This window comes from Hyla sarda, chromosome 1 (assembly GCF_029499605.1).
Source record: "Hyla sarda isolate aHylSar1 chromosome 1, aHylSar1.hap1, whole genome shotgun sequence".
NCBI lineage: Eukaryota > Metazoa > Chordata > Amphibia > Anura > Hylidae > Hyla > Hyla sarda.
In genome coordinates this window covers 366820669-366847881 of record NC_079189.1, presented here as the reverse complement: position 1 = coordinate 366847881, position 27213 = coordinate 366820669, and the positions used below count along the sequence as shown (strand labels likewise).

The 27213-nt window shown below is 42.2% G+C and overlaps 1 long non-coding RNA gene across 1 annotated transcript; it reads left to right on the top strand.

Moving 5' to 3' along the window:
• Window positions 1-6743: 6743 nt before the first annotated feature.
• On the top strand, window positions 6744-26126 carry LOC130307694 (uncharacterized). The gene is made up of 3 exons (XR_008856860.1): window positions 6744-6793; window positions 7951-8054; window positions 26035-26126. It is a non-coding gene; the product is annotated as an uncharacterized LOC130307694 (long non-coding RNA).
• Window positions 26127-27213: the final 1087 nt, after the last annotated feature.

The window sequence follows — 27213 nt, the reverse complement described above, 5'->3', positions numbered from 1 at the left end:
TGCAGTCCCTCCCTTTTCAAGTGGACACTCAGAGCATGGGGGTGCACTGAGAGGCAGGGGCTGGGACAGGCGGTAGCTGGCCTCGCAGTTGACCGTCAGCTCGATTTTAAGATACAACTAGGAGCTTTGCCATAGTCTACACTGCAGCAATTATAAACTATTGGAGCTATAATTACTGTGGCTGCTGGCACCAGACTTGCCTTCCAATGGGTCCTCAAAAAAGGATTTAAAGTTTGCTCATTCCAATTACCAGGCTCTGTCATTGTGCCGCCATGTGATCTCCTCATGCTGCTGGCGCATTAAACTTGTGAATCTATTCAACATCTTCTATTTAAATAAAAAAAAAATATATGTAATTTCAAGACTGAGGTCCCATGGTTGTTGTCATTAGTGATGAGCGGCATATGCCATATTCGAATTCGCGAATATGAGGATGAATATTTGTCCCATATTCGTGAAATTCGAATATTCGTTATATTCCTGACATTTTTTGAATTGCGAAATTTCGCTATTGCGAATGCGAAATTAATAGCGAAATTTTGCTCGTCTGCGCATGCGCGCTATATCATCATGCAAGGGACGTTGCTAAGCTCTGACAACTTTGCTTGCAGAACTCTCATTGGTTCACAGGCATAAGTAGGGCGGAATTTCCACAAATATTCGCATTGCAAATATTCGCAATGCGAATATTCGCATGCATAAACCTTTCGCCTCACAGTCTCATCCCTGGGTCTTTAATGAAATGATACAAGCATTGCATTTATCAGTCGAAGGAGATCCCTACAATGTGCTCAGTTTTTAAAACAGTTTGAAAAAAAGACGAATATTCGTAATAGCGAATTTTAATTGCGAAATTCATAATATTCGCAACGAATATTCGAATTGCGAATATTCGTGAGCAACACTAGTCATCATATATTACCTCTGGAATTACCACAAGAATCTAATGAAACAGGTTGGAGCGATAACTATTAACTATAACTAGTTAAATGAAACATTTGCAGTTCCACACAGAGTAAGACAGTCGGGGGTGGGGGGTGGTGTCGAGAGGCAGGGGCTGGAACAGGAGGTAACTCGCCTCGCGGCAGACTGCCAGCTCGATGCTCACCAGAATGGGTCCTCAAAAATGGATTTAAAAAAATTTAAATAAATTCAAATAAAATAAAATAAAAATTATGTTAAAAAATCTCTTTAATCTCTTCAATTGTGATGCCATATGGTCTCCCTGCTGCCACATCCAGACTCTGTGCGGCAGTGATTCTAATAGCAATGCCTGTAATTTGCATGTCATACTGGATAACAGTATTATTTCAATAACAAAGCACACACCCTAAGAGTGTTACGGCAAGGCAAAGTGTTCTACACCCCTATTTAGGCTCTCTGTAGCCCAGAAATAGCCATTTTTAATAGCGATTCGCCACAAATAAATTCCAAATTTTTCTGGAAAATTACGCCAATTGGCGAATCGAATTTTTTAAAAATTCGCTCATCTCTTATTTATATATATATATATATATATATATATATATATATATATGTATATCCAAAGTCAGTTTTAGGCAGCACGCCAGTCCAAATTCAGTTAAAGTGCGGTTTTATTTTCCCATGTCCAGATACAACGTTTCAGCAGTATCACGCTGCCTTTCTCAAGCATGTGTGATACTGCTGAAACGTTGTATCTGGATATGGGAAATAAAACTTTGGATGCACACTATACAGTCTGCGACTGGGACTGTCTACCTTGGCCTGCACCCACCTACTGCCTACTCTGGTGTGCTGTCTCCGTACTTTGTTGTGTGTGTGTGTATATGTGTGTGTATATATATATATATATATATATATATATATATATATATGAGCAGAGCACATACCCAGCTAAGCTTAAAATTCAGTGGTACACCAGGATAAATGCAGCACACAAATTAATCAGAACCGTTTGTGTGCGGCATTTACATGTAAAACTGCATGAGTTAGAAAGTGTGAAGTTTACTCAGATCAGACTAGTGAGGGGAGAATTAACATATAGCAAGAAAAAAACATCTTCCAGCTCAAGACATTACAAAATTTTTGCCGCAAGAATGAAGAATTTCTCAAGACGGAAATTCCGTAGTATGCAAGGGTGCTAAGGCATGACTCAAACAAATGAATCTGTGAGGGACGATGTCTGGCTCCCGAGACCTTGTCTAACTTACGCAAGTGTGGTAGCCCTGTATGGGAGGTGTTACCCTGTAACCTTGCTGTCCTGTCAGGCAGTCTCCCTACAGTGTCCCCTGGGCCCCTTGCATCTGTTCCCCCAAGTAAATATGTTTCTAATGTATTGTATTATACCATGTAATGTGTTCAGAAAGCGTTGTCACTTTATGACTGTTTAGCATGTGACTTGTCATGTGATTGCTACCCAGGAGGTACCAGTGACGAGGTGATCCCAGGGGTAACCAATGGGCTCCCTGCTAGTCTCCCCCATATAAGCCCTGGGTGGAGCTAGCCCTCTCTTTTTCCTTACAAGTTTTGCTGAGGTCAAGTTGAGTCCCAGAGAGTGTTCATAGTCATTGGAGGCCTCAATTCAAGTCTGCAGCGACAGTCAATTTCAAATAAGCTACAGTCACAGCTTTATCAGTCAAGCCAGTCCCTGTCAGCAACTGTCAAGTCAGGGTGGCCTGCATTAAATTGTCCAGTCCTACTACAAGTCCCAGCAAGTCCTTAAGGTCTCTGAGTCACTGGTCACCTATGTGGGCCCTGGCTGAACTGTATAGACTTTACCATCTGTCTACCCTCAGTAAAGCTACCGTTATCCGTAACTTTGCATCGGGTCATTATTGCCCCTGTGCCTAGCCCAGGATCTAGTGGCATATCTTTAGGTGGTATTGAGGATAAACCAACCCCTGGCATCACAAATACAAGGGGTTAATGCCATCTGCCCCTAGGGTAATAACATCTGCCCTCATCACACCCCATTAGCACACAAGCATGCAGACTAGATATTGATAAGGTATGTCAATATTTAGGATCAATTTATCTAAGAGCTATAGCCTTCTATGCATTAATAGTATCCCTTAAAAATATTAACCCCTTAACGACAATGGACGTAAATGTACGTCATGATGCCGTGGTACTTAATGCACCATGACGTACATTTACGCTCCGCCATGACCGCGAGCATCGGACTGGTGTTCGCGTCATGCGCGGCAAGCCCCGGCTGCTATCAGCAGCCAGGGACCCGTCGGTAATGGCCCGTCGGTAACAGCGCAGATGTCAGCCATAAACCCCTCAGATGCAGTGATCAATACAGATCACGGCATCTGCGGCAGTGCAGTACTTTAAATGGATGATCGGATCGCCCGATCGATCATCCATAATGGCAGACTGAGGTCCCCTCACCTGCCTTAGTCCATCTCCAGGGGTCTTCTGCTCTAGTCTGAGATCAAGCAGACCAGAGCAAAAGATAGCCAATAACACTGATCAGTGCTATGCCCTATGCATGCCACTGAACAGTATTAGCAATCAAATGATTGCTATAAATAGTCCCCTATGGGGAGTATAAAAGTGTAAAAAAAATGTTTAAAAAAAAGAAAGTTAAAAAAATGTGAAAAATCCCCTCCCCCAATAAAACCGTAAATCATCAGTTTTTCCCATTTTACCCCAAAAAAAGTGTAAAAAAAAAAAAAGAATTAATAAACATATTTGGTATTGCCACATGAGTAAAATTTTGAACTATCAAAATATATTGTTAATTATCCCGTATGGTGAACAGTAAACATAAAAAAATTATTATTATTTAAAAAAAAAAAAATTTTAATAAAAAGTAAAACCTAAGAAAAAGTGGTACCGATAGAAACTACAGATCAATGCGCAAAAAAATTGTCCAGATTTTGAGATTTATAGAATTATAAATTAGAGTTATAGAAAAGCATATATCATGGGTATCATTTTAATCGTATTAACCCACAGAATAAAAGAAAACATGTCATTTTTACCATAAAGTGTACACCTTGAAAACAAAACCTTCCAAAATTTGCTAAATTGCGGTTTTCTTTTCAATTTTCCCACACAAATAATATTTTTGGGTTGCGCTGTACATTTTATGGTAAAATAAGTGATGTCATTACTTAGTAAAATTGGTGAGGCAAAAACAAGCCCTCATATGGGTCTGTGGATGGAAATATAAAAGAGTTATGATTTTTAGAAAGCGAGGAGGAAAAAACTAAAATGCAAAAATAAAATTGGCCTGGTCCTTAAGGGGTTAATTGATGGTGTAACCAGTGTTCTATCATCAAATATACCCAATAAAAAAATATAACCAGATGGCCTACAACCCTTTGCAGTAAATTTACCAACACAGTCAAAAAGATTTGGATGTGCCAGAAATTAGACCTAGGATTTCGATATCTATGACGCTCCATAGATTGCACATGTTGCCAGCATTACAATATAATTTCAGGGATGGAACTGAACTTAGTATGGCTGAAAACCCATGCCTGCCACATCAGCTAAAACAGGTAAGCACAAAGCAAAACAAGAATCTCTACATTATTCTAAAAAAAAAAACTGCCTATACCTATGTAAGCAAAAAAAAAAAAAAAAATCCTGAATTGCTTTTGTAATGTGCATCATGGGGTAAGACCATGGCAGAGGGGTACGTTGAAATAATTTATCTGAGTTACAGGGTACTTGGCTTATAAACATTGATAAACAATGTTCTTCTCTCAAAATATTGATACCTTTAAAATAAAACTGTCAGACCGTTCACACTAAACCCAATACTCTGTGTTATAGTGTGGGTGAACAGGAGTCCAACGAGGGGGTCACTTACTTAAATATGTCCAGTAGGTCCTGAGATATGTCCTCCAGAATATCCTCTGCTAAATTTAGTGAATCATGTACAAGGGGAGGGGCTCCGCCGGCCCAATTTACATATTCATTGTCTTTGACTCCACTTCACTAGGATGTGGAGTCACAGACAATGAATATCTAAATTAAGCCGTAAAGTTGGGTATCATTTTAATCGTATGGACCTACAGAATAAAGATAAAGTGTAATTTTTACGAAAAGTGCACTGCTTAGAAACGGGAGCCACCAAAAATTACAAAATGGCATTTTTTTTATTTTTTTTTTGTCCCACAAATAATTTTGTGGTGAAATGATTGATGTCATTACAGAGTAAGATTGGTGGCACAAAAAACAAGCCTTTATATAGGTCTGTAGGTGGAAAACCTAGAAGGGGAGGAGGAAAAAATGAAAGTGCAAAAATAAAAAATTCCTTAGTCCTTAAGGCTAGGTTCACACAACCTTTACTTTCGTCCCGCTTTTCTCCCGTCACTGCCTCCTAAACGCACCATACTACTAACGGATGCAAACGGATGACATTCTGTGGCATCCTTTTGCATCAGTTTTTCATCCGTTAGTATGAAAATTCAGCCACCTACAGACCCGCAGTCATGACTACTACTACTCCCATCATAGAACAGACTTGTTTCCATGATGGGAGTAGTAGTTCCTGGCTGCAGGAGTCTGCAGGTGACTGGGGAGGCTACATTAGTGCTTGTACTACTACCCCCATCATGGAACAGAGTCTGTTCCATGATGGGGGGTTGTAGTACAGGGCTGAGGGATTGATTGCACTGGGTCTCACTTTTGAGACCCAATGCGATCAGAAGTTATAAAGTAGGGGAGTGGGCAGCATGATCCGCAACCCTGCGATGTATCGTGTTTTTTTCCTTTTCATTTTGAAATCCCCCGCCTAGAGCCCTGAATGGCTTGTACCGAGGAGCCATTCAGGGGTCACAGCAGGGTTTTTAAAATGAAGATTGTGAGTGGCTGCGGGGGCCATATCTATATTAAAAGCGCTGTGGGGGGCAAGATATATAGCACTGCAGGGGGGGGGGGGGGGCAGACATATAGCCTATATATCTAGCCCCCCAGTGCATTTACAATATGCCTCCCACAGCACATTAATAAAGATATGACCCCCGCCGGCGCATTTATAAACATATACCCCCCGCAGCACATTTGTCATAATATGCCACCGCAGCATTATATGTGAAAAGTATATCTAGCAGCAGCGCATCGGGCAAGCAGCCGGCCGGCCCCATGATGCTGATACAATACTTTTCATACATGGCGGTGCGGTGGCATATGTATATAGAAGCCTTGGGGGGGCAGATATATAGCGCTATCTGCCCCCCACAGTGCTTCTATATACATATGCCGCTGCAGAGCTATATGTGAAAAGTATTCTAGCAGCAGCGCATCGGACCAGCAGCCGGCCGGCCTGATGATGCTGCACTGCAGTGGCATATGTATATAGAAGCGCTGTGGGGGGCAGACAACACAGATACACATATGCCACCGCAGCACTATGAAAAGTATTGTATCAGCATCATCGGGCTGGCCGGCTGCTGGCTCGATGCGCTCAGGCCCATCGCTACAGGACAGGCAAACCAAGCATTTGCTTGGGGCCCCGAGCTGGCTGGGGGCCCACGAGCAGAGCCAGTGCTTGCCCGTCCTGTAGCGACGGGGCAGTCCCCCCCCCCCCATCACCAGGGCCGGATTAACAATCGTGCTCTTGGAGCTTGTAATCCGGCCTCAGGCACCCAGTCAAACAAGAGGGCCCCCAAATGTATGTTTTTTTTAAAAATAAACCTCACCACAATCCCGCTCCCCCCACCCCCGCTGCACTTGGTATCTTCCCTCAGCCCGGACTCTTCTCTCAGCCGTCTGAGCAGGAGGAGGGGGAGTAGAGAGCACAGAGCTGTGAGGAGACTGCAGAGGCTGTACAACATGGGGCCTGACTATAGTAGGGGTCCCTGGATATATATATATATATATATATATATATATATATATATGTGTGTGTGTGTATAAGCTTGTGTGTGTGGATATATAAGTGTGTGTACATATGTGTATGTCTATGTACTTTGCCTGTGTGTGTGTTACTACTGTGGATGACTATATATAAAGTGCATGTGTTTATCTATTCTATCTGTGTGTAAGATGCATGTATAGTATGTAATGTGTACAGTATGTTATGTGTGTATGATGCATGTACAGTATGTACTGTGTACAGTATGTCGTGTGTATATAATGCATGTACAGTATGTATTGTGTGCAGTATGTGTGCTGTGTGTATGATGCATGTATAGTATGTAATGTGTACAGTGTGTTGTGTGTATGAAGCATGTCAGTATGTAATGTGTACAGTATGTGTGTTGTGTGTATGATGCATGTACAGTATGTAATGTGTACAGTATGTGTGTTGTGTGTATGATGCATGTACAGTATGTAATGTGTAAAGTATGTGTGTTGTGTGTATGATGCATGTACAGTATGTAATTTGTACAGTATGTGTGTTGTGTGTATGATGCATGTACAGTATGTAATGTGTACATTATGTGTGTGAGTGTATGATGCATGTACAGTATGTAATGTGTACAGTATGTGTGTGTATATAATGCATGTACTGTGTGCTGTGTGTGTATAATGCATGTACAGTATGTAATGTGTACAGTGTGTGTATGATGCATGTACAGTATGTAATGTGTACAGTGTTTGTGTATGATGCATGTACAGTATGTAATGTGTACAGTATGTGTGTTGTGTGTATAATGGATGGACAGTATGTAATGTGTACAGTATGTGTGTTGTGTGTATAATGCATTTACAGATGTAATGTGTGCAGTATGTGTGCTGTGTGTATATAATGCATGTACAGTATATAATCTGTACAGTGTGTGTGTATGAAGCATGTACAGTATGTAATGTGTATATGATGCATGTACAGTATGTTATATGTACAGTGTGTTGTGTGTATATATGATGCATGTACAGTATGTAATGTGTACAGTGTGTTGTCTGTGTATATAATGCATGCAGCGGTGGATCCAGGGGGGGGGGGCAATTGCCCCCCCCCCCCAGATTAATTTCCCCATCACTTTTAAGGACATCCCTATTAAGGACATCCCATGCCCCTGTTAGCCCACTGACGTCCCGTGCTTGTGCCCATTGGAAAGCAACGCGGAGGAGTGGAGCAGCGAACAGGACATGCGCTGGCCAGCATGGTAAGTGACCAGAGGCACATCAGCTTCAGTGCTCCGACCAACGCTCCTCCAGTCCCGGGATCTACTACTATGGTGGCCGGACCAGAGGAGCAGTGGTCGGAGCACTGAAGTAGGGCAGTAATCAGGCATACAGCCTCCAGCCATACACTGTATGGCTGGAGGCTGTATGTCTATGGGGGGAACATACTACACCTAATGTGGGGGGACTATACTGCACCTAATGTGGGGGAACTGTACAGTTCCCCCACATTAGGTGAAGTACAGTTCCCCCACATTAGGTGAACTGTACTGCACCTAATGTGGAGAACTATACTGCACCTAATGTGGGGGTACTATACTGCACCTAATGTGGGGGAACTATAGCCTAATGTGGGGAGAACTATACTGCAGCTAATGTGGGGAACTATACTGCACCTAATGTGGGGTAAACTATACTGCCAACCTAATGTGGAGAACTATACTGCACCTAATGTGGAGAACTATACTGCACCTAATGTGGGGAGAACTATACTGCACCTAATGTGGAGAACTATACTACACCTAATGTGGGGAACTATACTGCACCTAATGTGGGGGAACTACAGCCTAATGTGAGGAAACTGTACAGCACCTATTGTGGGGAACTATACTGCCTAATGTGGGGGACTATACTGCACCTAATTTGGGGAGCTATACTGCACCTAATGTGGGGAACTATACTGCACATAATGTGGGGGGAACTGTGCCGCACCTAACGTGGGGGGAACTGTGCTGCACCTAATGTGGGGGCCTTGCATCGACGTTCGCTCACATCGTGCTCCCAGAATTCAAGGGCCGGCGTTACTACGTCCTGACCCCAGTCCCAGAGCGTGACGTGCGTGAACATCAGGGGGGGGTGCTCCATGTCCATTTTGCTTGGGCCCCCCGAATTCCTTCAAACAGCCCTGGATGCGCTGCTGCTAGATATACTTTTCACATATAGCACTGCGGTGGCACATTATAAATACACTGTGGGGGTATCATATCTTTATTAATGTGCTGTGGGGGGCATATTATAAATGTGCTGGGGGGCTATATATATATATATATAGGCTATATGTCTGCCCCCCTGCAGCGCTATATATCTTGCCCCCCAAATCGCTTTTAATATACATATGGCCCCTGTTGCAGCTCACAATGTTCATTTTAAAACCCCGTTGGGAGCCCTGAATGGCTCCTCGGTACCGGCCATTCAGGGCTCCCGGTGGCGGATTTAAAAATGAAAGTAAAAACACAGGATACATTGCAGGGTTGGGGATCATGCCGCCCGCTCCCCTGCTTTATAACTTCTGATCGCATCGGGTCTCTGAAGTGAGCCCAGGTGCGATCAATCCCTCAGCCCCTGTACTACAACCCCCATCATGAAACAGACTCTGTTCCATGATGGGGGTAGTAGTACAATCACTAATATAGTCTCCCCAGCCACCTGCAGACTCCTGCAGCTGGGGTAACTACTATGCCATTAGGGAAACAAGTCTGTTCCATGATGGGAGCAGTAGTAGTTCCACAAAACTGCAGGAGTCTGCTGATTTCACCTCTTCTGAGCATGCTCAGAAGTAATAATGGATAGTATAAACCGGGGGCAAACGGATGACATTACAGGTTCATCTGTTTGCCATAGACTTGAATATTAAATGGGCACTGTCACCAACCTTTTTTTAAATTTTTTTTTATATGTTGTAGTACTTATGTACTACAACATATCTCTTATATACTTTCATTATTATTATTTATTTTAATTAAAATAGTTTATTTTATATTTGAAAACCGGCCACTAGGGATCTCCCTCCTAGTGGCCGGCTGCAGCCTGCCGTGACGACTGAATTAGGACCGATGCCGGCCACGGGCAATCGGTCCTAATTCAGTCAGCCAATCAGCCTGTGCTCGCTCTCTGCCTGTCAATAAGACAGGCGGGAGTGATCGCTGAGAGCATAGAGGATGCGTGCATTGGCACCCTGGCCTCGCACACCAGCCCCGCCTGCTACTGCTTTACGACTGTCCTGCACTGAGGTAAGTTATTTTCAGGGTGGGGGGGGTAGAGCCGGTTGCGCGGTGGCGGCCGGGGTGGGGGGGTGTTTGATTGAACGGGTTGCGCGGCGGTCGGGTGGGGTGGATTGATAGAGAGCGTATTGCACGGTGGGGTTCGGGGTAGCGGGATGCGGCCCTAACAAAGATATATTGTTTTCAACACTGGGTGCCTCCAGTTGTTTCACCACTACAACTCCCAGCATGCCCTGACAGACAATAGATGTCTGGGCAAGCTGAGAGTTGTAGGGGTGAAACAGCTGGAGGCACCCTGTATAGATGAACTAAGGGCGGAAGTGTCGGCCCCAGCAGGCATCAGTGACATTGCGCCTGCAGGAGCACACTACCAGGCAGACATAAAGGCATTTTTAATATAGTAAAAAAATTAAATAAAGGCAGGAAGGGGGTTAGGGATAGATGGGCAATAGGCAGGGACAGAAAAAAAAAAAGGATGGTGGGAGCATCTCTTTAAATTTAAAACCCGTTTTTCATCCATTATTTTTGATGGCCAAAAAACATTCTGCATTCAACGTCTTTTGCCCGTCATAAATAACAGATTAAAAACAAAACGGGTGCAAACGGGTGATAAAGGACTGTAAAAAAAAATCCCATTGAGATAATTTTGCAGATTGCAGAACGGGCATTTTTTAACGGGAGCAGGTGGCCATGTGAACGAGCCCTAAGGGTTTAATATCAGCCGGTTCAGTCCCAACTGATGGCCTACAAAAAGGTCTCATTGCCAAGGTGTCATACAAGATACCTCCTGATGGGAAAAAGCAAAGAGCTGTCTCTAGACTTTTGCAACCTAACTTGATCTGTTGGGATGCAATAATAAACACCATGGGGGGATTTATCAATGTCAGTGTAGGTGCACTGATTTCATACACAGGTTTTGAAGTTGTAGTGTACATGCACCACATTTATTAAATTATACAGGGCCTGTTATAAATATGGGGCTAGTACACATTTGTGGGAAATTTTACTTCAGTGCACCACTTTGTATGATTCCCTGCAACATTCTGCAACATTTGTTCACCTGTGTTGCTTTCTACAGCCAGTTTTGTAAGCCAGGTCTGGCCTGGTGTATGTTTATTGTGTAATGGAGGGCTTTGCGACATATCTGCAACTTTTTTCTTTTTTTAGAAAAATCGGTTACCACTGCAAAGGGAAAATGCAAAGTGTGTACCTAAGTCAGTTTAGTCAAAATCCCTTAAGCAAAAAGTTGCACACTGTGTAAAAAGCGGGATAATGTCCCCCATGTTTGAAGAAGAAATTGCACTGCACATCACCCTAAAAACACCATAGCAATAGTGGAGTTTGAAGGTGGGAACATCATGGTGCGGGGCTGCTTGTCAGCAAATCGTACTGACAAACTCCACATAATTGAAGAAAGGATGACTAGGTAAATTTACTAAGACATTCTTGACAAAAAAAAACTGCTGCCATCTACCAGGATGATGAAGATGAAATAAAGTTGATGATTTCAGCAAGACAATGATTCCAAACACACACACAAGAAACTTTCAAATGGTTTCAAAGAAATAAATCAAAGCTACTAGAATGGCCCAGAAAATCACCTGACTTAAATACCATTAAAAATATATGGAATGAACTTCAGATTATGATTCATAGAAGAGGCCCACAGAACCTACATGATTTGAAGACTGTGTGGAAGAATGGGCCAAAATCAGACGAGAACAATCCATGTGACTAGTTTTTCCAATACAGGAGGCATCTTGAAGCTGTCATTACCAACAAATGCCTCTGTACAAAGTATTACAGTATTTATCGGCATATAACACGCACTTTTTAGGCTAAAATTTTTAGCCTAAAGTCTTTGTGCGTGTTATACGCCGATAAGCCGCTGCAGTTCAATGATTTAAAGCAGGAGCTTTAAATCAATGAACTGCAGCGGCTTTGCAGGTGCAGAGACAGCCAGCGCTTCCGGCTTCTCTGCCCCTGCCTGCCCTGGGGTCTAGAGCCCTGCTGCCGGCCCTTCTCTCCCACTGGCTATCGGCGCCGCTGCCCATTCTCTCCCCCTGACTATCGGTGCCGGCGCCCCATTGCCGTTGCCAAAAGCCAGGGGGAGAGAAGCGGCGCCGGCAATGGGGCAGCGGTGCCGACAGCCAGGGGGAGAGAAGGGGCAGCGGCACCAATTGCCGGCGCCCCTGCCCCATTGCCTCCCCCCATCCCCGGTTGCATAATTACCTGTTGCCGGGGTTGGGTCCACGCTGCTTCAGGCCTCCGGTGTGTGTCCCCTGCGTCGTTGCTATGCGCTGCATGGCGCGGCGCATAGCAACGACGCAGGGGACGCACACCAGAGGCCTGAAGCAGCGCGGACCCGACCCCGGCAACAGGTAATTATGCAACCGGGGATGGGGGGAGGCAACGGGGCTGCGGCACCAGCAATGGGTGCCGCTGCCCCTTCTCTCCCCCTGGCTGTCAGCGCCGCTGCCCCATTGCCGGCGCTGCTTCTCTCCCCCTGGCTATCGGTGCCGGCAATGGGGCGCCGGCACCGATAGTCAGGGGGAGAGAACGGGCAGCGGCGCCGATAGCCAGGGGGAGAGAAGCGGCGGCAGCAGGGCTCTAGACCCCAGGGAAGGCAGGGGGAGAGAAGCAGGCAGCGACGGCCTCTCTCCCGCTGCCTTTCCTGGGGGTGTATCGGGGTATACACGGGCACACACACGCACCCTCATTTTACCATGGATATTTGGGTAAAAAACTTTTTTTAACCAAATATTCTTGGTAAAATGAGGGTGCGTGTTATAGGCCGGTGCGTGGTATACCCCAATAAAAACGGTACATAAATATCAGTAAGTGTGTCATTTCCCATTATTACACATAACTAAATTTCTGAGATTATTTGTTTTGGTTTCTTTGTATGTGTGGATCAGGGCTTATTCACATTGATGTCTGTTAGTAAAATCCGTTCTGCTGTGTTACATCTGTACTGCCGGATAAAGATACCCGGATACAATATTGCTATTGCTTTCTTTCCAATCGTTCATGACTTAACCCTTTCAGGACTGAGCTTTCTTCCATTTTTGCACTTTCGTTTTTTCCTCCTCACCTTTTAAAAATCATGACCTTTTCAAGTTTGCACCTACAGACCCATATGATGGCTTGTTTTTTTAACCACCAATTGTACTTTGTAATTACATCAGTCATTTTACCAAAAATCTACGGCAAAACCAAAAACTAAATATTTGGGGGACAAAATTGAAAAAAAAGGATAACACCATTTTGTAACTTTTGGGGCTTCTGTTTCTACGTAGTACATTTTTCGTTGAAAATGACTACATGCAGAAAAATTTATGAGTTGGGAGTCATGCTGCGTTCAGACATGCTGGCCGTGGGCGCACTCCTTCTCCTTTGCCCAGTACTATCCATACATCCCGTGTGTTTCCTGCATGCCGGCGCGCGCGTCCCCGCCTCCTAGGGCACGTGACGCCGGCTCTGGGAAATTTAAAGGGACAGTACATAATTAACTGGTTCTTGCTGCCCCATGACCCTATAAGTACAAGCACTTCTTTTTGACCCTTGCCGGATCTTTGTGCCTTATCAGCCTAAGAGAAAGCGTTCAGTTTGTGTTTTGCCTTGCCATATATCTGACCCTATTGTTATGCGACCTGACCTTGCTACTGTGCTGCTGCCCTGACCTCTTCACTACACCTTGCCTTATCCTTCCAGTACCACGTTTCACCTCGGCCACCTGTGTGGACGAGTCGTATCAGGGGTAGCGACTTGGGTGCCGCCTGCCGCAGCAAGTCCATATCGCTTTGCGGCGGGCTCTGGTGAAAACTAGGGGCACCTTAAACTCTGCTCCCTGGTACAGCCCACATCATCATCCACACAGGTACAGCAGATCCACTTCTCCTCAGCCGTAACAGTAAGATTCGGCCATGGATCCCACCAAGGTGCCACTGCCTAGTGTCGAGGATCTCTCCTCAATTGTGGCTCAGCAGTCACAACAGCTAGTTCAACAGGCTCAGCAGCTGAATCAGCTGTCCACCATGATGCAGCAGCTCCTCACCATAGAGTAGCAACAACAGCAACAACCTGCTCCTGCGGCTCCTTTGGGGACAGCAACTTCTGGGGCATCTCTTGGTCCCAAGCTTTGCTTGTCTCTGCCCATTAAGAATAAAGGGGACCCTAAATTGCACAGAAGCTTCGTTACCCAGTGCTCTATGCATGTGGAACTCTTGTTTGATCAGTTCCCGTCTGAGCGTGCAAATGGTGCTTTTGTGGTGAGCCTTCTTTCTGGTAAGGCTCTGGCCTGGGCTACCCCTCTCTGGGACAAAGGAGATCCAGTGACGTACAATCTGCATGCTTTCCTGTCAGAATTCTGCAGTGTCTAAGAGGAGCCAGCACGTTCTTCCTCAGCAGATTCCTCCGTTGGTGACTACGCGGTCCAATTCTGTACTCTAGCCTCTGAATTGGATTGGAATAATGCGGCTCTGTGTGCCACCTTCAAGAAGGGACTATCTAGTAGAGTAAAGGATGCCCTGGTCACGCGGGACCCACCATCTTCTCTGTCTGAATTGTATGCCCAAAAAAAGATATGTTAGTAACCCTCAAATGTTATGAACAAGACTTATAAACTAAACATATCTCCTATAGAATAAGTCCAAAAAATTGATATACAACACATTTTATTATACAAAATTAATTTTTATTTAGACATAAAGTTTACCCAATATTAACCCATAAAAATACATACACATAAGACCATTAAAATATTTTCTATAAGATGGGGTACAGTGCAGGACAATTAATAAAAAATATCAAAAGTGTACATATAATAATAATTCATCAACTAGGATACTAAGTATGTATATGGAAAAGCTCCATATGAATAGTTATTCAATATATATGGCATGTAAACAGATGTAATATTGTACCATACATATGTGCATAGAAGAAAAAACTGTATGTAAACAATAATATATAGATTTGCACTAAAAAGGATATTGCACTAAATCCAAAGGCTGCAAAATGTATGATTATATTGCACAACAAGGTATATTGCCGCCACCCCGCCCGGACGCACATCACCAGAGCGCTAACAAAGGCGCAGGAAGCACCGTTGTCGGAGCCCGGTCATGTGACATCCTGCAGGGCCGCGACGCGCATGCACGCTGAAGCGCACAGCCACCAGCTGCCATCTTGAGCAAGGGAGAAATTTGCCCTTACCATAGTGTGATCAATATAATGATGTTACCTCAATTAAGAATGGTGTATAGCGGAATATAAATAGCAAATGATGTGTAAAGTGTGTGAATGAAAAAAGTGATGATGAATAGACATCTGATGAATAAATGTGAAGCAGAAAGTAATAATAAGTAGAATTAATGAATATAAATACATAGTGAGAAGTGTAAGTGTATAGTTAAGTGAAAAATAAATAAATATGAATACATGGTGAAAAGTGTAAGTGAATGCATACAAAATACTGCAAAAACAAAATTCATATAATAAATTAAACAAAAATATGTTAATAATAAAAAATATAGAAATAGGAATAAATAAAAATATATATACATGTATATTATAAAAAGCATTGGAATCAATAATTAATTTGTCATATATATATATATATAAAGTTATTATATATTTATTTAATAACGTCAAAATATATGTGAAGTGACAAAATTGATATATATGTGATGTGAAATAATAAATAAATTAGATTATGTGAAATGTAAATAAATAGTGATAGTGTATGTGAATGAGTAACCATAACAAATTATGTGTATAAAATAGTGAGCAATTCATGTGAAATAGTTTAAAAATATAAATAAATATATATGTATAAGAGAAAATAATAAAAGTGAAATATAATAAATGAAATAAGTGAAATAAGTGAACTTACATCTCTACATGTTATTAGTACCCAGATGCATAACTTTACATTTATCCACATTGAACCTCATTTGCCAAGTGGATGCCCAGACACTTAATCTATCCAAGTCATCTTGTAACTTATGCACATCCTCTATAGACTGTACTGTGCTACAAAGCTTGGTGTCATCTGCAAAGATAGAAACAGAGCTGTTAATACCATCCTCTATATCATTGATAAATAAATTAAACAGCAGCGGGCCCAGTACAGAACCTTGGGGTACACCACTAATAACCGGGGACCAATCAGAGTACGAATCATTTACCACCACTCTCTGGGTACGATCCATGAGCCAGTGTTCAATCCAGTTACAAACTAAAATTTCCAAACCCAAAGACCTTAACTTACCTGTCAGACGTCTATGAGGGACAGTATCAAATGCTTTAGCAAAATCCAGAAACACTATATACACAGCCATTCCTCTGTCAAGGCTTCTACTCACCTCTTCATAAAAGCAAATTAGATTGGTTTGACAACTTCTATCCTTAGTAAACCCATGCTGGCTATCACTTATAATACAATTATCCCCCATGTATTCCTGTATGTAATCCCTTATAAGTCCTTCAAACAATTTACCCACAATGCACGTTAAACTTACCGGTCTATAGTTTCATGGGGAAGACCTAGAGCCCTTTTTGAAGATTGGCACCACATTCGCCTTGCGCCAGTCCCTTGGCACAATACCAGACACCAGAGAATCTCTAAATATCATGAACAGGGGTACAGATATTACTGAACTTACCTCTCTAAGAACTCTTGGGTGCAATCCATCTGGCCCTGGAGATTTGCTTACATTTATATTACTTAACTTACCTTGTCCCATCTCTACATTAAGCCAGTTCAGTACATTACATGATGTGTTACCAGCACTGACCTGGCCAATGTCAGCTCCTCCTTCTTCCCTAGTATATACAGAACTAAAGAACCCATTCAGTAGCTCCGCTTTCTCTTGATCGCCTGTGACAACCTCCCCATTATCATTATTAAGGGGTCCTACATGCTCTGTCCTTGGTTTTTTTGCATTTATATATCTAAAAAAATATTTAGGATTAGTTTTGCTTTCTTTGGCCACCTGTCTCTCGTTTTGAATTTTTGCTGTTTTTATTACATTTTTACAGATTTTATTAAGCTCTTTGTACTGTTTAAATGTTATCGCTGACCCATCAGATTTGAATTTTTTGAAGGCTATTTTTTTGTTGTTTATTGCTCTTTTAACATCATTTGTCAGCCATGTAGGATTTAGTTTTAATTGTTTATATTTGTTCCCCTTTGGTATATATTTAGCTGTATAGTTATTTAGAGTTGGTTTAAAGATGTCCCATTTACCTTCTGTATCAGTATTTGAGAACACCTCCCCCCAGTCTATGTCCTGTAGTGCAGCCCTCAGCCCAGGGAAATTTGCCTTTTTAAAGTTATATGTTTTTGCCTTCCCCGCCTGTCTTTGTTTTCTACATTTTAAGTCAAAAGTAACTATATTGTGGTCGCTATTACCAAGGTTTTCCCGCACAGTTACATTACCAACCAGCTCTGCGTTGTTGGAAATGATCAGATCCAACAAGGCATCACTTCTTGTTGGGTCCTCCACAAACTGGCCCATAAAATTATCCTGCAATAAATATAGGAATTGTCGCCCCTTTGTAGTTTTAGCCAACCCCGGACCCCAATCTATTTTAGTGTCGCAAATTCTTCTTGTCCTCAAAAACTGTCCGTATGGAATCCCCCGTATTGTGTGTGATGGATGGGATGATTTTGCATGTAGAAGGGCATTTACACTGGTCTCTTTACGATGTATTGTTGTATGTAAAAGTCCTTTTTCTCCTGTGGAAATTTTTAAGTCAAGAAACTCAATCGTCTCTTGACTGATAGTATACGTTAAACGTATGTTGTTATAATTCTGGTTCAATTTTTGGAGACATGTTTGTAATGATTGGAATGTACCTTGCACTGCTGGCACGGGACAGCATCTGGCCTTAGGGTAGGTGATCAACAAGCGGACAAGTGATTTCTTGGATGCGAGACCCTGCATCACCACGCAGACGGGTATCAATTATAAGTGCCGGACGCCTCCGTGCCAGCCCGGACTTCGGATTCTCCTACACCCCAACGGTCGGTGAGTGGTGCCATGCACAAACCCTGCATCCTCCTATACCACTAACGTACATGATAAGAACGGAATTTGTGCCTGATACAATACCTCTACCTCAGCATCCTAATTGTTTAACTTGCACTGCACGACCAATGAATCTTTAATTTCGCTACTGTGCACTATACCACCAACGAAATATAACGGCTGAACATTTCTATATTATTTGAACTTTGCACTATGTCACCAACGAACGATCATAACATCTAGCGCAACCCATTTTATTCTATTTTATACCATCCAGCTGTTTTCTTCTCAGTTGGTATACCCATTCCATGCTTTTTTTACATAAATTTTATATTATTATAGTATTGTGTATTTACCATTGTAACCCCTCCACCTGATGCAAGGGCCCTGCTAAGGCGACAGGAGGTTCACTTAATTTTAATTCTATATTACTTTACAGAGATGGCATGTACTGATTGACTGTTATAGCAACAGCAGTTTGTTTCAGTTATTCTCATAACTTTGGTTGCATAACAACACACTTCCTGATCTCATTATGGTTCTTCTACAGCACATTTCTATTCAGCTTGTCGTAAATGCACAAATGAACATAAGTCTATATGTGAAATATATGAAAATATTCGCAACAATATTGTGATTTCTACTAAATATTTCATTGGAATGACCTATACTCTGTTTTAACATATTGAACCTCATATACTTTTGGATTTCCGTGTAAATCTTGGCGTAAAAAGTATGGGGAACTCCATTGCACTCTACTTATTAACCTTTTGCATCAAAAATTACCTATTTTTCCCAGTTAAGTCTTCACTTTTAGCTAGTTTTACTGAAAAGTGAGCGCAGTTTTAAATTTTTTTCACAATCCCAGTGATTTATGAAAATGTTCACCCTCTTTTTGGCGTTTTCTCGAACTGATTTTTCACTTTTAAAACAGGGTTTAAATAAATGAAAACTCCCTGCTTTGACTGGGTCGCTCTGTGTGTCAGCTCATACTGCCTGGGTGTGCTGCTGCCTTTATTAGTATTGTATGTATGGACGTGGTCTGCGACTGGGACCCCACTTTCTTTTGCCTGCACCCCTAACCTTAAAGCATCTATTGGAGGATGTGCTGCCTGCCCTTTTTTTTGGATGTATCTTGTCATGCAGATAGTTATGTTCCAATATACTGATATTTTGATGAATGCCAACCTATTAGTAGCATAAAAATGAGTGGCAGCGGTACAAGGTACTGCAACGTTATCCCATTCCGGACAATGCTGCAATAACTTGCACTGCTGTAACAAATGGCTTGGCATTTGCAGGTATGAGAAGAGGTGAACAACAAAGAGGCCACAATTCTCCATGAGCACTGCAGCCTCTTCAATCAGCTGATCAACAGGGTTGTTGGGAGTCAGACCCCTGTTATTCTAATATTGATGGCCTATCCGCCTTGATACAGGCTGGCATAGATATCATCATGCTGGTGTCATGCTAAAGCTTGATTTAGGCCTGTGTAGGCACCATACTTAACGTGTTTGATCTATATATATAAATCTCAATGTGTGTGTGTGTATATATATGTGTGTGTGTGTATGTTCCAGTATCATGATAAGATATTAACACAAAACTTGGCACACATGTTACTTATATGTCAACAAAAAACATATGATTTAACCCTTACTCACCCCCATTTGCCAGGGTCAGGGTTTTTGTTTAAAGTTCCATACAAGTCTATGGGAAATATATGTTACTGCATAACTTCCAAACGGCTGGAGATATTTCGATAATACTTGGTCACATGTTACTAATATGTCCACTTAAAATATAGGATAGTTAATTTAACCCTTAACTACCCCCATTTGTGAGGGTCGGGGTTTTTGTTTAAAGTCCCATGCAAATCAATAGGAAATGTATGTTCTCACATAACTTCCGTACGGCTGGAGATATATATTACATATATTACAGGTCGGGATATGAGGATGGGATATGAGGTTGGGATAGGAGGTCGAGATAGTTGGATAGGATAGGAGTACAGGATAGAAGCACGGGATAGGAGGTCGAGATAGGAGGATGGGATAGGAGGTCGGGATAGGAGGTCGGGATAGGAGGACGGGATAGGAGGTCGGGATAGGAGGTCGGGATAGGAGGTCGGGATAGGAGGTCGGGATAAGAGGTCGGGATAGGAAGTTGGGATATGAGGACGGGATAGGGGGTTGGGATATGACGATATTATATGAGGACGGGATATGAAGTCAAAAGCTTCCTCTATTAATTTTCCTCCACAACAAGGATTAGGAAGGAAAAACCGGGCAACGCCGGGTACTCAGCTAGTTATGTTATAAAAGTGATCTTAGCATTTTTTTTCACCCTCCTGATGTCTTATCTCCTAGCCTTTCATATCCTGTGTGTATATACCCGTATGTACCACAGGACAAATTCCACACTGTCAAGGACTAAATTATCACTCATAGTGACAGCTCTAGTTGGAAAAGTCAGACCCTCTGTCTGCCCAAAACAGCAGAAAAAAATCTCAAGGAAGGTTCCATTTGCTGGGATTAAAATAACATCCAACATCTAGATTATGCTACACCTAGATACCCACTGTAAAGAGGGTCCATCTAAAAATATATGCTACTTTATTCCCTTACTTATCTGCCCAATTACAAGACAACATCTATTCCTGGTGCACTGGATTGAACAGTCCTAACTGTGCTGGGGGATGATTTTACACAGTAAACTTCTATAGATGATATATGCGGGAGAAGGGGGTTTCTGATGCATTGGGGTTTTCAAGATAGCATCAAGGCATGTCAGGGGTAACCTTAAAGGAGAACTCCAGACCATAAAAATTGTCCCCCATAGTGCAGGCAGTAAAAAAATAAAGATGTACATACCTTCCTCCGCTCCCCCGGGGCCTCCGGTAACCGACTCCGGTCTCCGCCGCAATCCTCTTCCCGGTTGCCGGTGTTCGGATGAATCAGCCAATCACCAGCTGCAGCGCAGTCCGACTCGGCCGGCGATAGGCTGAGCAGCAGTGTGACGTTTTCGGCCCCGGCCCCAGGTGCCGGTGTGGTGAAGAATTTTGTGTCCTGAAGCGTTTTCACACTGCCACTCAGCCTATTGCCGGCCGAGTCGGACTGCGCTGCAGCTGGTGATTGGCTGATTCATCCGACCACCGGCAACCGGGAAGAGGATTGCGGCGGAGACCGGAGTCGGTTACCGGAGGCCCCGGGGGAGCGGAGGAAGGTATGTACATCTTTATTTTTTTACTGCCGGCATTATGGGGGACAATTTTTATGGTCTGGAGTTCTCCTTTAAGCATTACTGATGATGAAATCCTAAACCTGTAGATTTGAGGGAGGAGGAAAGGAGATTATATTCTGGAGGCAGCAATATTCATGCAGTAGTAAGAACATTGTTATTTAGAGGGGCAAAGGTATAAGAATTATATAAGGAAGTATTACTTAACTGAGAGAGTAGTGGATGTATGGAATATCCTTCCAGTGGAAGTGGTAGCTTCAAACACAGTAAATAAATGTACACGTGCTTGGGATAGGCATAAGGATATCATATGATAAAAGATAGGACCTGGGACTTATAATAGTATTCAGAATATTAGGCAGACTAGATGGGTTCTTATCTGCCAACACATTCTATGTTTCCATGTATCTAATTACACAAGGGATAGCTGCACATAACTTTATGGGTGGTGATAGAAGAGAGAGAAGCCTTCTTTTACTTTTCAGACACAACATAAATCCTCTGGAGGAGACAGAAAGGTTCACACTTTGCTAGTACACAGTCCAGGTTCTCTATTTCCCTTTCATGGCAGTTGCTAAGCCCCACCACCCTACTTTCTGGGTACTGTCTTGGTCTCTCTTCTGTTAGAAATTCCCCTATCAACAAGCAGTGCACAGTAGTTTAAAGGTAAGTGAGAGACATATTTTTCTCAAAGTCATTTTTGGTAAATTAAATGTTTTACAAATATGTTAGGAATTACATAAGCTATCAAGTTGTTTGAAGTGACAGTGACTATTTACGTTGAAATCCCTAGATAGGACTAAAATGATGCATAATATATATTTTTTAAATAGACTATTATTTAATAACAATAAACAAATGTAACAAACGTTTATACTTAGTTAAGATTGGTGATGAACAGGCTAAAATAAAAGGGTAGAAATGGTGGAATTATGAGGGTACAGCCACAAGTAGTGTGGAATTTTAAGTCTTTCAGCAAGGTGCAAACTTTCCTGGGAACAGGGTCTAAAGCCACAGCGTTTCCAACATTTGATTTGAAATCTGTACTGCAGATAAATCTCATACATTTAGTTGCTTCAGTAAACACTGCAGAATTTCCACATGCAAATACCCAAGATTTCTGCTACATGTGACGGTACCGTAAATGTTTTTTTTTTCCCTTCGGCAATTGAAGATGATTAATAAATATGTTCAGCTGTACAATGTTTTTACACTTAAAATTTGTTAATAAGTATATTCAGCTGTGCAATGTTTTTCCTGACGTTCCCAAGTCCTTACTTGTACTTGCCAGTGAATACTATATGAATGACCACAAACTTTTACTTTTGGTGACCTTCGATGTACCTGGTCTATTTGATCAGGATAAAGGCTGTTTACTTTTCTGTTTCCTTTCACAGTAATAACAAATAAGGTTCTGCGTATTCTGCCGTGAAAAAAGAAAGGATACACTGTTTCGTTAGACACACTGCCCGTCTTGTACATGGTCATATTGCTAAAAATATTCAAGAGCCAGATATAAGACAGTGGAAAAATAGCAGCATTCATTTTCAGTGCTACTTGCCATACATAACCGCAAACATGGATAATATATTGATTAAGACTAACCGGGAGCGCTCATGAAAATTTAATGAGAGCAATTACATTTCCTGTCATTACTGTCTGAAAATTGTATTCCAGACCAGAACTGTACACATAATAACACACAGGAACATGAACTGAGAAGTAAATGCATCCTGCATCCATTTCAAGCACTGCTTAAAAACTGCATGAAAGAAAATTGGAATAAATAACTAAACACTACCTTTTGTTAAAAACAAAAATCCAAACAATAAAGTGGAGCCAAAAAAATAGTGTGAAATGTACATATTTGATCGCTTCATTATTTCTGTAAATGTTCTTTTTCTCTCTATAAGTGTGCTGAGTGGGCGGCCTTTTCCAGGTATGCCATCAGTTGTTCTATGAGCTTTTAGCTTTTATCAAATATGTCGTCTTCATGCTCCCTTCTCCCGCTCAAAACCTGTGCAGAGGAAAAGTTGCCCAGTTGTACAAAGCAACCAATCAGATTGCTTCTTTCATTCTTAACAAGGCCTCTGCAAAATGAAAGAAGCGATCTGATTGGTTGCTATGGGCAGGTTTTGATAAATCTCCCCCAGAGACTATAAAAGATTCCCCCTTCTCCCATCTCATACTAAGGAAATTCCATGCTGAATTCTCTCAGGGAATCGGCATTACCCAATCTCCGCACTTATTTCCTGTAGAATTTGATGCAAAGTCCCATTGATTATGGGTTTTTCCACACGGACTCTACTGGAAAAATGAACATCTACAGCAGAAGTCCATATAGAAAAAGACAAGAGATTCAGCCAACTCAAGATTAATTTCATATTACTTTAGCCGTGATTCAAATCAACAATGATACAAAAATCATATTCATCCAGATGCAGGCTACAGAACGTAATCCTAACGGTGCATCCGGGTCTTTTCTTTTCTCCGCATGGAGTCTGGAAATCTCGGCCGTGCAGTCTAATGTTCACCGCGGGCCTAACATGAAAATACTATATATATCTTAAGTGGTTAAGACTGCTGGCCTTATATTAGAATGATGTAGCATAAAAGTTGTTTGTAAAGGTCTTAGCAACCATTCACATTAGATCTTTTGTTTCTTCCTACCTGTTTAACGTATAATTTGGGTTAAACTAAGAATTCCCCTTAGACTACATTCATGTACTTCATCAATTGCTAAATTGTTTTACTTATTTGTCCCTTGTCTCCTGGGATTCACAACAGTTTTCTGCTAGACTTTAGTGTTGAGCGGCATAGGCCATATTCGAATTCGCGATATTTCACGACTATATGGACGAATTTTCGTCATATATTTGCTAAATTCGCATATTCGTAATATTCACGTTTTATTTTCACATATGCGAAAATTCGCGTATGGGAAAATTAGAATATGCGAAAATTAGCATATACAAAAATTATCATAAGCGAAAATTCACACGCCAGTCTAGTACAGTAGTATTAGAGCCTTCTTTACACCACACAAGCTGGAAGCAGAGAGGGTTGATCACTGTGATGTGTACTGTGAAAAAAAACCACGAATATTTGTAATTACGAATAATAGTGCTATATTCGCGATAAAATTTTGCATTGCGAATATTCGCAAGCAACACTACTAGACTTATTCTAGTTATGACAATGTTGTGTGGCATTGGCATAGGCCACCTGGCAGACAGGACAGAAACCGTGCTAAGTGTTGACCAGTAAGGAATAAAGGCCCTATGGCTGACACATTTTGAGTAGTTAAAGGGGTATTCCGGTGAAAATAAATTTTTTTCAAATCAATTGGCTCCAGAAAGATAAACTGATTTGTAAATTAGTTCTATAAAAAAAATATCTTAATCCTTCCAGTACTTATCAGCTGTTGAAGTTGAGTAGTTCTTTTCTGTCTGACAACAGTGCTCTCTGCTGACACCTGTCTGCCTCAGGAACTGTCCAGAGCAGGAGAGGTTTGCTATGGGGATTTGCTGCTACTCTGGACAGTTCCTGAGACAGACAGAGGTGTCAGCAGAGAGCACTGTTGTCAGACATAAAAGAACAACTCAACTTCAGCAGCTGATAAGTACGGGAAGGATTAATCTTTTTTAATAGAAGTAATTTACAAATCTGTTTAACTTTCTGAAGCCAGTTGATATGAAAAAAAAAATTTCCCCACCGGAATACCCCTTTGACTACCGAGTAGGAAGAAGTCTTAAGAAAAAGATCCCTGCTTTAAATGACTCGAAAAACTTCAAAGATAAAACAGAAATTGCAGAATAATTTCTATGATTGATCTTCACACAAGAGAACTTGTGGTCACCAGTGTATAGATGACAGCGACACTAAAAGGAACCTCCAGAGTCCACCAGCTATTCAGTGTGAGAAAATGCACAGGTACGCTTTATTCTTATATCTCAGATACCTGGAGCATCTAGTAATATACCAGAAAGTACATCTCAGTCTTCAGTGGATTACACTTTCATAATATACTCACTGACAGTTACAGTGGGAAGTCACAAATGTCAGTCACAAATCCTGCTTCACTTTAGTAAAGTCAGCAGCTAGCCTAATACATTTGACTAGGCAAATGCGTGAGAAGAAATGGACAGCTACTATGCATAATATATGCACTATCATTCTGAACTAGAGAAGCAGGACATGTGTTTCTCAGTATTATTGCCTATTGTCGATGACACAATGCCAATGCCATTATATGCAGGCTATTGTTTAGTAATGGAAAATATGTTTAGCCTTTGGTGTGGAAAGCCCTTGGTGTTGTAATTATATAAGACAGACAGGTTCCTATTGTTATGTTTGGCTCTGACTAGTATTCAGGTAGCACCTGTTCATGGACGTCAGCAACATTCACTTGTGTGGACTGAGCACTGTACCAAACTGAGATGAAGACATGGGAGACAGCAACAAAAAGATAAATAGATATGAGATGATCAGAGAAATATAATACAGGTGGAAATGTGAGATAGATAGATAGATAAGAATGCACTTACCTTATAAAAAGGTTTAATAAGCAACATAAGATTTTTAAAGTGTACCTGTCGTAAGCAGAAACTTTTTATATAATGTAGATAATACACATTTGTAATATACATTGATTAAAATGTATGTCTCTCTGTGTGTCTCTTTAGGAGTCCAAATTCAGGAAGTGTGGGTGGACAGGTAGGACTCTGTACACTGAGGACAAGCAGGGCTCTGTGCACTGAGGACAAGCAGGGCTCTGTACACTGAGGACACGCAGGGCTCTGTACACTGAGGACACGCAGGGCTCTGTGCAGTGAGGACAAGCAGGGCTCTGTACACTGAGGACAAGCAGCTGCTCTGTGCACCAAGGACAAGCAGGACTCTGTACATGAGGACAAGCAGGGCTCTGTACACTGAGGACAAGCAGGGCTCTGTACACTGAGGACAAGCAGGGTTCTGTGCAGTGAGGACAAGCAGGGCTCGGTGCAGTGAGGACAAGCAGGGCTCTGTGCAGTGAGGACAAGCAGGGCTCTGTGCAGTGAGGACAAGCAGGGCTCTGTGCAGTGAGGACAAGCAGGGCTCTGTACACTGAGGACAAGCAGGGCTCTGTACACTGAGGACAAGCAGGGTTCTGTGCAGTGAGGACAAGCAGGGCTCGGTGCAGTGAGGACAAGCAGGGCTCTGTGCAGTGAGGACAAGCAGGGCTCTGTGCAGTGAGGACAAGCAGGGCTCTGTGCAGTGAGGACAAGCAGGGCTCTCTGAAATGAGGACAAGCAGGGCTCTGTACACTGAGGACAAGCAGGGCTCTGTACACTGAGGACAAGCAGGGCTCTGTACAGTGAGGACAAGCAGGTCTCTGTGCAGTGAGGACAAGCAGGGATCTGTGCAGTGAGGCTCTGTGACATGCCCCTGGCACATCAGGATGATTGACAAGCCAGGAGCCTGCACAGAGCCCTGCTTGTCCTGCCTACACTTCCTGTATTTGGACTTCTTATAGATACACACAGGCAATAGCTGCAGGGGCAGCATTTTTTTTTACCCAGAAATATACACAATATATCATATATGTATAATATATATATATATATAATGTTATAATCTACATTATTTCAAAAGTTTTTGTTAACTACAGGTACACTTTACTCCCCAAGTGAGGCTGCTGCTCTCCCAGTAGTTGATCATCAATGAATGGGAATCGTGTCAGTTCAAAGCTGCACTCCAATGTCTTAAAGGGAAACTGACAACAGGGTAACCAACACTAACCTGCTGGTAATGGTTAATAGTGCAGGTGACACTGATCACAAGGGTCATTTCCTTTTTCCACTATGTCACATCGTTGTGTAGAT